The 12,679-nt window shown below is 42.3% G+C and overlaps 1 non-coding gene across 1 annotated transcript; it reads right to left on the bottom strand.

Annotated features, from left to right (window-relative positions):
• Positions 1-267: 267 nt before the first annotated feature.
• Positions 268-341, bottom strand: TRNAN-GUU (transfer RNA asparagine (anticodon GUU)). The gene has a single exon. It is a non-coding gene; the product is annotated as a tRNA-Asn (tRNA).
• Positions 342-12,679: the final 12,338 nt, after the last annotated feature.

The following is a 12,679-nucleotide window of genomic DNA, read 5'->3' as shown; positions in this document are numbered from 1 at the left end:
GGATCACTATGATGATGACTGATTCCACTGGTCACATTATTGACAGAACAATCAGTAAATCCAGGCACATCCTGGAGATACTACTGGACTCTTATTACTAAAATATGAAAAACTGGAGGCATGTAAATTACTCGTTTAAGTGTATAAGGGACTGAATTAGAATTTTATCACGTGAGAAGTAGGTTCCTAGCACTCCGTTTCAGGATAAAATCTTCCCCATTTATGTAGTGATTGACAATGCGTGCATGCTTTAAAAGTTGCAATAAGCGTCCCTAGGTGGGCTCGAACCACCAACCTTTCGGTTAACAGCCGAACGCGCTAACCGATTGCGCCACAGAGACAAGAACCATCCAGTCTAGTAGGCGATATAGGAAGGGCGCACTCACTAAACTTCCTCTGTCCCTTTTATTCTCAGGGCCCGGCAGGACGACTGAGCAAGGCCTTGGAAAACCAGAGAGATTAGAGCGATGAGTTGCGCTGGTCACATTGGATACCTGCGCGTTAGGAGATTTTGGAGCCAGACGGAGAGCCGAATGGCCTTCGCCTGCCCTGCCCCTCTCCTGCTTCAGAAGCCCCCAGAAGCTCCCCGGTCGGCCACCCAGTCCGAGCCGCCAGGGGTCCCAAGGGAAGCTGAACGCCCGGCGGGCTCCCGGGATGGTTCTTCCCGTTCTTTGTGCCGCCTTCAGCAAGTGAGGGAGCCTGTGCCCACCCCGCCCAGTCGCTTTCGGGGCCGCTGCGAAGCTGCCGCTGCCATCTTCGGATCCTGTGTCCCGCACGGGGGCTCCACCAGGGAAGGGATGGTGGCGAGGGTCGCTCCTGGGTCCCCTTGCGGGGAGCAGGGTCTGGCACTCACCAGGGCGCCGGACTAGGACTTGCCCAATGAATCCATCGTCGCCTTTAGCTTTTAGTCCTTTGAAGAACCCTGAGAGTGGAAATCAAGAGATATTTTCCATGGGGAACTTCTTTTTACAAAGCGTTGATTTCTCGGCACCCCGCGGGGCGGCCAACTGGCAGGGCCTCCGGTGCATCTTCTGCGCGGTGGAGCCGCGGGGGCTCAGCTGGGCGGTGGTCGGGTGTCCTGGGGCCTTAGGGCAGGAGCAGGGGAAGGGAAAAGCAAAAGCCTGGAAAGAAGCCGGGGAGCGGCGGACCAGACATCCAGACCTCCTGAAAGGCTCGTGCAGAGGCACAGGCGGGATCTTCTGGAAGTGAGAATTGTTTTTATTTGTTTATTTATTGTAGCAGAATGGGGAAATGGAGAGAGAATCCGAAAGAGCCCCAAACTCGAGGACCTATTGCTCCCCAAGAATAACATCATCCAGAACTAGACAGAAAACTAGGAGTCTGGGAACCCTGAAATCCTTGGAGGAGTAGCATCATCATGACCCTCTGTGTTCCTTTTGGCAAAGGACTTGCTTCCATCGTTTGTTCAATTGTCTGTTAAATAAATAAATAAAACCTTTTTCATATATCTTTAAAATTACATTGGTTCTATTATGATTACACATAATGCTACAGTCATCATTCTTGTACACTTCTCATTGCCCACTGGTATATTTCTATAGGGTGGAGGCCTGGAGAGCAGTTGTTCCAGGATAGTGTTTACACAGCTTTTATTTCATTCCATTTTCTTTCCTTTGTTGCTTTATTAGCTATAATCCTTTTCTTATTTCAGTGGCTGCTTTAGGGTTTCTGGGATACATCTTTAATTTCTCACAGTCTGCTTTCAATTGTCATTATACCTCCCTTTCTGGCCTTTATCCTAGTGTTACGTAATTTCACTTTATGTATTGTAAGCTTTGTGATTCGTTATTATTACTTTTATTTACTGCATCAAATATTTTTTAAAAGTTAAATTATAAGAAAACGTGTAGTACATGCTTTCTAAATGCCATTTCCAATATTCGTTTCTTTGCATAGGCCCACATTTTTATCTGGTATCCTTTTGCTTCTGCCTAGAGGACTCAAGATTTCTTGTAGCATGGGTTGGAACATTCTTTTAGCTTTTGTATGTATTTCAGTATCCTTATTTCACTCACAGTTTTGAAATTTTATTTTTGCATAGAATTCTAGGTTACCTTATTTTCTCTAGGTACTTAAAAATTGTAGCGATTTATGAAGCATTTTCATTATAATATCATCTTTCTTTCCTGTGTTTGTAAAAATGGCATAAAGCCAGTTTCTCGTGCTGGTTATATAATTTTCAGATTGTGTATTTAAATTTAAAATATTAAATTTTATTAAAAAACTAAAAAAATTAATCACGAATGTCCTAGATTCATCTTAAATTCCACCAACAGTGCGCTTAAAATGTGCCCAACCTGAGAGTCAAACCTACCTGCTGACGTGTAATTTGTGTTTGTGAGACATTCTCAACAGCATTTGCTTTCCCCAGCCGAGTGATTTTCCTCACATCTGAATGTCTTCAGTGCAAAAGGAAACCTTTTATTTGCAAAAATACTTTAAACTATTCTTACTTCAAGTAAGTGCATTAAATACAAACTTCTCAGTTGCATCCCTGGGATCCATGGAAAGCCCGAGAGAGACAATCAAGTCCTTCAGGATCAAGAGCTAAACAAGGGAGGACAAAGAGTGGCTTCTTCACTAGGAGTCAAGCCAAAGTCAACTGATTTGGTCTCCAACGGAGACTGGAACTCGGTTCACCAGTGAAGTGAGGACCCGGCCCAGAGGAGGCGGACTTTCTCTTCGTGGTGCCTTCAGACAGGAAATCTCCTAGGATTTCCTTTTTTCCCTTTGATCTACTTCCAACTCTCCCGTTCTATTTCTTCAAGAGTTTTTTCGGATCCCTACTGAGAAGGAACTAAGGGCCGGTGCCCTTTCCTACCGGTCCCTCTCTGGCGGGGTGTCTTTGGCGCCCAAGTTCACCCGGCACTTTGCTACCTGCCTCAGACAGCGAGAGGACAAAGGAGGGCGGCGGGTGCGGTGGGAACCACAGAGTCACGCGCACCTGCGCCTCCTGGGCTCCTAGCAAATTGAATAAATGCCCCCTGAAGCTTCTCTGCAGGTCACAGGAAAAGGGAGGGTGCGGGAGAAGCTTCAAGAACCATCGGGAGGACCTGGCCTTGCCCCTGGGCCTTGAAGACAGGCCTGGCCAGGCTGATTTTGACGAGTAGGCCCAAAGAAAAGGTTCAAGGGCGGCCCAAACCCCGACCCAGAGATTAAGGCTCTTAAATAAGTCTGACAGTTTTGAGCCTCCTTATTCCCCTCATTAGACTCGATCCTGCCTGTATCAGGAGACTCCTTCGCCAAAATTCAGAGACCAAGAAAGAGAAAGATTGGGCAGATCAAAGGCTGTAATTAACTCAAATAGGAAACATAATTTTTCTGACAAATTGTGTGTGTGCTGTGAGAAACAGACTAGCCTCAAGGAGAGTCTGTTTTTTTGGCTTGAGTGTAGGGAAGAATGGAGTTGCCACCAACTATGGTGCGTTGAAACGGCAGGTGCATCAGGATGTAGACGTCAAGGAATTAAAAGTATTTTACCCCAAAATACATTTCTTTGACATATTTTGAGATGTCTGTTCAGAAAGCCAGCTGCAGAAGTAGCCCTGCAAAGTTGCCTTTTGTTGGAGAGATTTGCGTCTGTAGAGAGTCTGCATTGATGCAGCCAAGTCTCCTTGCCCAGATCTAGGAAAGATGAACTGAGAGTTTGACACCTGTAAAGGTCTGAAAGAAACTTTTAGGGTTTATTCTCTCTGAGCGCTGCTACTTGTAAGCTTTCATTTACATATTAAGACCAACTTTGCTAGCCAAGCCTCCTCTTCTCTCCCTCCGATAACCTGTCTTGTCCACAATAAATGGATATACCTCTGACTCTGATGGTGCCTGGTTTTGGCCATGCTTTGAGCCCTCATTCATTCTGTTACCTCGAGATGGTATATAAGCTTCTGCATCCCATTGTGGGTAGGGTAATCACTCTGTGGCTCTCCCCATGTACATGTCAGTACGTTTCATGCCTTTTCACCTACTAATCTGCCTTTTGTGACTTGATTTTTGAGTGAAACTTCAGAGGGTTTAGAGGGAGGGTTTCCATTGGCCCTTACAGTTTTGGAGCTGTAAGCAGGATAGCAAAGCTCTGCTCTTCTGGAAGTTGCAGTGAAGAACCCAGGATCTGATCAGCTGTCATAAGGGTAAGAACTTTTTACCAGCCAGGCTCCCGGCCTCCTTCTCTGTGTGGAATCTGATCAAGTGAATAGTAAAAATCAGTTTCTATTCCCTCTCCAAAATCTTGATTAATGGGAGAAAAGGATTTGTGTGACTAGTCTTGGGTGTAGTGACTCTGGTGTGCTTTTTGGTACTTTGTGGTACCAATTCATATTGTTTAATCCCTTTCTTCCCAGAAATTGTCTGTTCCTTTGTCTTTGTCTTTTTGTGTTATTCTGTCATAAAGGGGAGTATTCGTTGAGGTTCCTTCTCATCTTATTTTATCTCCTTTGAGAGCTTGACTTGTGACCAAGTGGGAGCACTTTCTCTTGGTTTCACCTATCTGGTAAGAGGTGGTAATTTTCAGGTCGTACTAGGTAGCCTGTCTGAAAATGGTTGGGAACCCGAGCACACTTTTTGTTCTGACTATGTCAAGCTCTTGGGGTTTGCCTTAAGAAATCCCATCCCTTCAAGGCTTTTGTCGTCTCAACTCTTGTTGCCTGATTAGTCCTAGGAAAGCTCAATCTCAAGAGGGCCTACATGGTATCACAGACTCACAGGTCTGTGACTGGAAGCCCCCACAAATGTGTCCAGATGATATCTGGAGGCAAATATCATCCTTAACCATCTGTGGCCTACTCCTTGCATTGAACTTTTTTCTTGGAGGGGAATCTTTGGGATTGCCTCTTGTATGAACTTCCCAGGAAGTTAACCTGGAAAATGACATCCTGGGCTTTCCACAAAGAGGCTATTTGGTTGAATTGCTATTGGAATAATTACACCATTGGATATTCTAGTTGCCAGTGGACTGAAGATGGATCCCTTAAATTAGACACCTGAATTTAAAAAAATTTAGAGATCTCTGATTTTAAACAGCTGATAGGAAGATCAAATTTAAAGAAAGGCATATACTAGTGTCATAGAGCTACCCTTAAAAATTCTCTTGACAATATTATCTGTGTTGTGTAGGGGAAACATTCTCTTGACTAAATTAAAGAGCAAAATTTGATCCAAAACAAAGTAAAATTCTTCATAAGCTCAAACTGCCTGCTCTGGATCCCTTCCGGGATTCACAATAAAGTCTGCACTACTTTGCCGTTCAGTACTTAAAGTTTTGTGCTTTTGCTGCCATAGCCTGGGTTCAATTTGCAGTCAGGGAACCAGTTTATTTTGGCTTGATATTTGTGTGGCTTTTGACTTTTTGGAATACCCATTTATTGATCCTCTTCCCTTTCATGGGTAACTTTGTTTGTTTTTTTGTTTATTAAGACGGAGTCTCACTCTATCACCCAGGCTGGAGTGCACTAGCGCGATCTCAGCTCACTGCAACCTGCGCCTCCCAGGTTCAAGTGATTCTCCCACCTCAGTCTCTCAAGTAGCTGGGATTACAGTCATCCACTACCATGCCTGGCTAATTTTTGTATTTTTAGTAGAGACAAGGTTTTACCATGTTGTCCAGGTTGGTCTTGACCTCCTGACCTCAAATGATCCTCTTGCCTCGGCTTCCCAAAGTATTGGGATTATAGACGTGAGCCACCACTCCTGGCCGTTGGCAGCTTTTGATTTCCTGTCCTTGCAGCTTCCAAAGTTTCTGATGAGAAATCTGTTGATAATCTTATTAAACATTTCTTGCATATGACCTGTTCCTTTTCTCTTACTGATTTAAAGATTCTCTTTCTCTGACTTTTGAAAGTTTGATTATAATGTTTTTTGGTATAGGTCTCTTTAAGTTTATCTTCTTTGGAGTTTATTAGGCTACTGTGTTTGTGTTCATGTCTTTCATCAAATTTGGGAAGTTTTCAGCCATTATTTCTTCAAATATTCTCTCTTGCCCTTCTCTCCTTCTTTAGAAATTCCACAATGCAAGACCGGGCACGGTGGCTCGTGCCTGTAATCCCAGCACTTTGGGAGGCCAAGGCAGGAGCATCACCTGAGTTCAGGAGTTTGAGACCAGCCTGACCAACATGGAGAAACTCTGTCTCTACTAAAAATACAAAATTAGCCAGGCATGGTGGTGCATGCCTGCAATCCCAACTTCTTGGGAGGCGGAGGCGGGAGAATCAATTGAACCCAGGAGGCAGAGGTTGCGGTAAGCCGAGATCGCACCATTGCATTCCAGTCTGGGCAGCAAGAGCGAAACCCCATCCCCTGAGCCCCCAACAACAACAACAACAAAGAAATTCCACAATGCATATGTTGGTCCACCTGATGGTCACTTAGGCTCTGTTCACTTTTCTTCAGTTGTTTCTTTATTTCTGTTCCTCAAACTGGATGATTTCTGTTGCCTTATCTTCGGGTTCACTGTTTCTTCTGCCTGCTCAACTTTCTTTAAATGTGACTTTGAATCCCTCTAGTTAACTTTTTATTTCACTTATTTTACTTTTCAGATCCAGTACTTCCTTTTTCTTTCTTTTTTGATTTTCTATCCTTTATTTATATTTTCCTTTTGTTCATGCATCATTTTCTTGTCTTTTGCTACATCTTCCTGTAGCTCTTTGGGCACCTTTAAGACAGCTGTTTTAAAGTCTGTCAAGTAGAAGTTCCAGCAGGTTTCTTTTTGAATTTTTATTTTTTCTCTTTAATTATTTATTATTTTTCTCTTCATTTTTCCCCATGGCCTAAGCTGAATTTGACTGAGGTATTTTTCAGTAAGAGTTTCTGGTTTTTTTTTTTTTTTTTTTTTGCTTTTATTTATTTTTATTGTTGTTGTTATTGTTGTTGAAAACTGGACATTTGAATCTACTAGTGTGATTAACTCTAGAACTTAGATTCTTCTCCTTCCTCAGGGTTTGCTATTTTTTGTTATTATTATTATTATTTTTTATTGTAGGTTGTCTCTGTATCAAGGATCAGCCTGAGGTGAAAAAATTATGGTATTCACAGATGTTTTCTGAGCCTGAACCTTTCCCTGGGTGTGTGGTCATTCCCTAATTTTACCTGTATATGCAGCTATATGCAGCTACTCTTGAATATTTTATCTTTTAATGTCTGACTGCAAAAAGGGGAAAAAGAGAAAAATTGAGGGAGGGTTAAAAAAGGGTACCATCCCTTTAAAGTTTCTGGAAGTTGCTTCAGCTTAGGGTAAGGAGTTTGCTACACTGGGGGGAGGTACAACAGTAGCTGCCAGATGCTTTGTCCTGTGCTGCAACCAGCCATTAGAGAACAGAGACCCAATATGTGCGTGTGTGCGTGTGTGTGTGTGTTTTGAGATGAAGTCTTGCTCTGTCACCCAGGCTGGAGTACAATGGCATGATCTCAGGTCACTGCAGCCTCCGCCTCCTGGGTCAAGTGATTCTTCTGCCCCAGCCTCCTGAGTAACTGGGGTTACAGGTGCCTTCTACCATACCTGGCTAATTTTAGTAGATACAGAGTTTTACCATGTTGGCCAGGCTGGTCTTCAACTCCTGACCTCAGGTAATCCACCCACCTCAGTCTCCAAAAGTGCTAGGATTACAGGCATGAGCCATTGCACCCAGCCCAGACCCCCAATATTTGGAGACAGCATCCTTTTTGCTAATTCGGATCCTGAAAGATGTGTGCAGCTTACCGTAGGAACACAAGCTGACTGCTTTGGAGGTAGTGTTGGGTAGCTGCTATTGTGCTAAGGGCTGAAATTGGCTGAAATTACCTACAGTTTACCATCTGGGCCTTCCTCTGGAAGTTGCAAGCCTTCAGTAGGCTCCAGAGTTCTGAAATATTTACATCAGACAGATCTTGCCAGTGCAGTTATTGTCTAGATTCCAGGTGCTTCTCATTCCACCATCTTCCCAGGATACCCTCTGACCTTCTGGATTTTGAATTCGGTCAAGCTGTTCTGTAACAGTTGGGGAGGAAGCCAACAAAGATCCTGCTAAGAAAGCTCCCTGGAAAAAAATGTTCAAAAGTAACACAAGTATCAAACTGGAAAAAATTGATTTAGGACGTGAACCCAGGTTGTCATGGTGAAAAAGGGGGCAGAACCTTAGCTACTGAACTGCAGCCTGGGTGTAAGGTGACAACCATTGCTCTTTTAGTTTGGTCTGACCAGCAAAGGTGGCCTTGTTATATAAATAAAGCCCCTCAGGTAGTCAAAACTTATTTACTTGATGGCTGCTTTTCCCCCTCCCCACCCGACTCTCCCTCTTTTTAAATTTATCTGTTTATTTATTTATTTATTTATTTTCTCTAGGGATTTATCCAATTCAGAGGGCTTTTCCCCATAATTTGGAACTTTCCTTTCAATTTGATCAAGTCAGATAGAACTGGTCAAACCCAATGGGGAAAAAGTAAACAACAACAAAAACAGAGACAAACAAAAAAAAAACAGTTAAGAAAAGTAATGATCACACAACTTATATGATTGCTGAGCACTGTAATGGTAAGAAGAAATTATGACCAGTTGCTTGTTAATCTTAACTTTAGTCATTTAGGAGAATTCCCAAGACAAAACACAGATTCAGTTACTTACCTAGGAATGGGGCCCAGGCTGAAGGCTGCTCTGTACCATCCTAGAAGCAGGAAAAAATCAAACTCGCCTTTCCTGTTAGAAGTGAACTGAAACTCCAGAAAGTAATTGCCTGCTCTCCATCATCATGGAAGCAGAACAACTTGTCTTCATTGTTGGAAGCAAGTAAAACTCCAGAAAATGAGTTGTATGGCAAAAAACAAACAAACAAAAAAAAAAAACAAAAACAAAAAAACAAACAACAACAACAAAAAAACACCTTAGATATCAACCAAATTTTGGGAAATCAGGGATTCTCTGGAGGGGGTGGATCTCTGAGGCCTCAGCAAATTGTCCTATTGGTTTGAGCAATAAAGATAGCTCAAGCTGGTACCAAGCACCGATAGGAGATTTGTCAAAGGTCAGGGCACTTCCACTCATAATTCCTTCATGGTTATCAATTGCAAACCAAAAAGTATGTAAGACAGGTCTGAATTGATTTAGAAAGCTTATTTTGGACTCTTACTCATAGGTAATTCTAGTCTTCATAGAGGTATGGCAGCCAGGTGCAAATTGTAGGGACCTGGGAATAATTTTGGTATAACAGAAGTTAAATAATTTGTCTAAGCAATAGCTTGGCAACTTTGGGAGCCAAATTGTAATCCTGGAAAGAATAATACTTGGCCTGAGATGTAACAACCACTCCTCCAGGTTGTCTTTTAACTTGGGAAGTAAGTTCTAGTGTGTTTCTGTAGTGTGGAACTTTTAGAAATAATATTCTTGTCACATTTGACAACACCCATGGCTGATCTAGACAAAATATCATCCAGCCAGTGTTTAGCCCTGATTTGCATATGAGGCTTTGGGCTGGTCATCTGGTAACTTTTCACTTGGCAGTGGTGATGAAGTAACTGAAACTCCAGAAAGAAGAGTTACTAGATACCTCAAAAGTGATGAAGATATTAGAAGTCCTGGCCTTAGGGGTCCAAGGAAGAGCAAGGTTTGTGGGTAATAATCTGTATAAATCTGATAGGAAGCTATAAGGAGAACTTTTAGGACTTTGAGATGGGTGAAAGTTAGAGCCTAGATTAATCAAGCACCTATGGCTTCTAACACCATCAGTTGTCTGTACTCAGCCACCTTCAGCAGTGCTAGCTGACTCTAGAGAGCCATAGCATTCCAGCAGAGGACAGAAGGCTGCACAAAGACCTGGTGTTTGTGTCCCCCCATCTAGACAGACATAGTATCATACAGGGACAAAGCGAAAGAGAAGGGTAGTCAGAGACAATGTGAATCTGTTCACCACATATTGTAAATGCATTTAAAAATATTGTTAGCTCATATTTGCAGTTAGCACTAATTATGAAGTTGTTGGACTGAGGACTTTATTTGTGACTCTCACCATCTCCAAAGCCAGCAATGAAGGGTCTCTTCCTCATTGAATCACTAACATGTTTTGGATCTCTCTGACTTCCTAGTTCACAGACCTCTTACCTCTAGACCCAGACTTTAAAGGTCCATGTCATTACATTAGTCAACCTTTATAATCTCACCATTTTAAGGTTAATTTAATTGTATCTGCAAAATCCCTTTGCCAGTGTAACATAATTATGTAATTAGCAACTATAAGAAAGCTGAAATGAGTTTTAAACCAACCCAATTGTCCCATAGAACTGATGTTTACGGTTTCTTTTGAATAAACATAGAAATTGACCCTTTCAGTCTTGAAATTTGAGAAAGTTACATTTGTATTATCTGAGTTCCTTTCTCAGGAAAGCAACCATCCGGCCTTCCAGATAGTATCAAAGAACTGAAATTTACCAGAGTACCACATCTGGACAATGAGATGTCAGACCCCTTATTCCATCATAATTGCCTAAGTGACCACATGCTTCCTGTTGACCAATTCCTCTTTCTTACCTCTCCGTAATTCCTGTTTTCCTACATGTAGTTCCATTTCTTCCCTGCTATCTAAACCCTGAATTTTCATTGATCAGGAAGATGGATTTGAGACTGATCTCCCGTCTCCTAAGTTGCAATACCTGATGAAAGCCTTCTTTCCTGGCAATACTAGTTGGCTCAGTGATTGGCTTTCTCTGCAGTGAGCAGCAAGACTTAAATCAAACTTCTGGTGTTTCAGTAACAACTATCCTAATACCAGACAAAATAAACAAGAGATTGTAAGGCAAAAAATGTTACCAAAGACAATGAGGAATATTGTGTGATGATAAAAGGGTTAATCCATCAGGAAGAGAGTACAGTTATAAATACACATGCATCTAACAGAACCTCAAAACACAGGAAGCAAAAACTGACAGTATTGAAGAGAGAAATAGACAATTTAACAATAGTAGATGGAGACTTTAATACCACAACTTTCAATAATGGATAGAGCAACTACGCAGAAGACCAATAAAGAAATAAAAGATTTAAACAACGTAACCTACCAGACATCTATAGAATACTCCACTCAACAAAAACAGAATATAATTCCTCTCAAGTACACGTGGGACGTTCTAATGAATAGACCATATGCTAGCCCTTGACATAAATCTTAATAAATTTAAAAGGATTGAAATCATATAGCTTCTGATATATCTTATAAATTAATACTATCACACACTATAGTTTCAGGTTTGCATGTAGGGTATGCAGTTTGTTGGTCCTGCTTCCTTCTGTTTGTCATGAATGTGGAGGTGACCATAGTTACACATGTGTAGGCCAGTAGCCCAGGAAATTCAGGCAGCTGAAGGGAAAGGACAGATATTCCATAAGAGTCTCCCTATCTCAGTCTCACAAAACCAGGGAGGAATTGATACATAGGAAGTGAAGAGGTACATCAGGGGATCACTTCTCTTCTGTCTATGCCTGTCTTTAAAACCTCAGTTTTATCCCACTAAACCCCATTGCACAGGAATGCTGTTGATCACCACCAACCACCACAGACTCATGACCTTGATTTTTACCATGATCTGTCTGAGACTATATCCTCAGGCCAATGACTTTGGCTCAATGCAAATCATTAGTGTTCCATAAAAACTGCTTCAAACATATAGTTACAGTTTATAAGTCATTCCAAATTAGGTGGCCACTACATGTATTTAAAGAGATATACATAAATTATTTCAGTGATTGTGATAAATTGGAAAGGAAGCCTGTGAAGTTAGAATGAAAATCATAAGTGTCAAGCACAAAATATGTATATAGAGATTATAACACAAAGCAACCCACACATAGAAGAGGAGAGTGGGGTAAGGAGTTATGAATATCAAACTTGTCCTCAAGTTAAGTGAAAAGCCAACATGGGCCAAGTGTGGTGGCTTATGCCCGTAATTCCAATACTTTGGGAGGCCAAGGTGTGAGAATAACTTGGGCCCAGGAGTTTGAGACCAGCCTGGGCAACATAGTGAGACCCCATACACACACATACACACACACACACACAAAATAGCTGAGGGTGGTGACATGTGCCTGTAGTCCCAGTTATTCAGGAGGCTGAGGCAGGAGGATCCCTTGAGCCTGGGAGTTTGAGGTTGCAGTGAGCTGTGATCACGCCATTGCACTCCAGGTTGAGCAGCAGAGCTAGACCCTGTCCATTAAAATCAAAAACAAACAAACAAAAAAATGCTTCCCCAGTGAGGGAAAAGATGCCAGTATAACATTGGTGTGCAGCAAGAAGTATATTAAGACATTGACCAAAACCCTTTTATTATTTATTTTGCTTTTATTTTTTGAGACAAGGTCTCACTTTGTCATCCAGAATGGAGCGCAGTGGCATGATCTTGGTTCATTGCAGCAAAAAACACCTGGACCCAAGTGATCCTCCCACACCAGTCTCCTGAATAGCTGGGACTACAGACATGCAACATATGCCCGGCTAACTTTTTTTTTTTCTTTGACGCAGAGTCTCGCTCTGTTGCCCAGGATAGAGTTCAGTAGCACTATCTCTGCTCACTGCAAGCTCTGCCTCCCGGGTTCACGCCGTTCTCCTGCCTCAGCCTCCCAAGTAGCTGGGACTACAGGCACCTACCACCACACTCGGCTACTTGTTTTGATTTTTAGTAAAGACGAGGTTTCACCGTGTCATGCAGGATG

The sequence above is a fragment of the Macaca nemestrina genome, chromosome 1 (genome assembly GCF_043159975.1).
Source record: "Macaca nemestrina isolate mMacNem1 chromosome 1, mMacNem.hap1, whole genome shotgun sequence".
NCBI classification, from domain to species: domain Eukaryota; kingdom Metazoa; phylum Chordata; class Mammalia; order Primates; family Cercopithecidae; genus Macaca; species Macaca nemestrina.
Note: the sequence above shows the minus strand (reverse complement) of the source record. Positions and strands in the feature narration are given on the sequence as shown.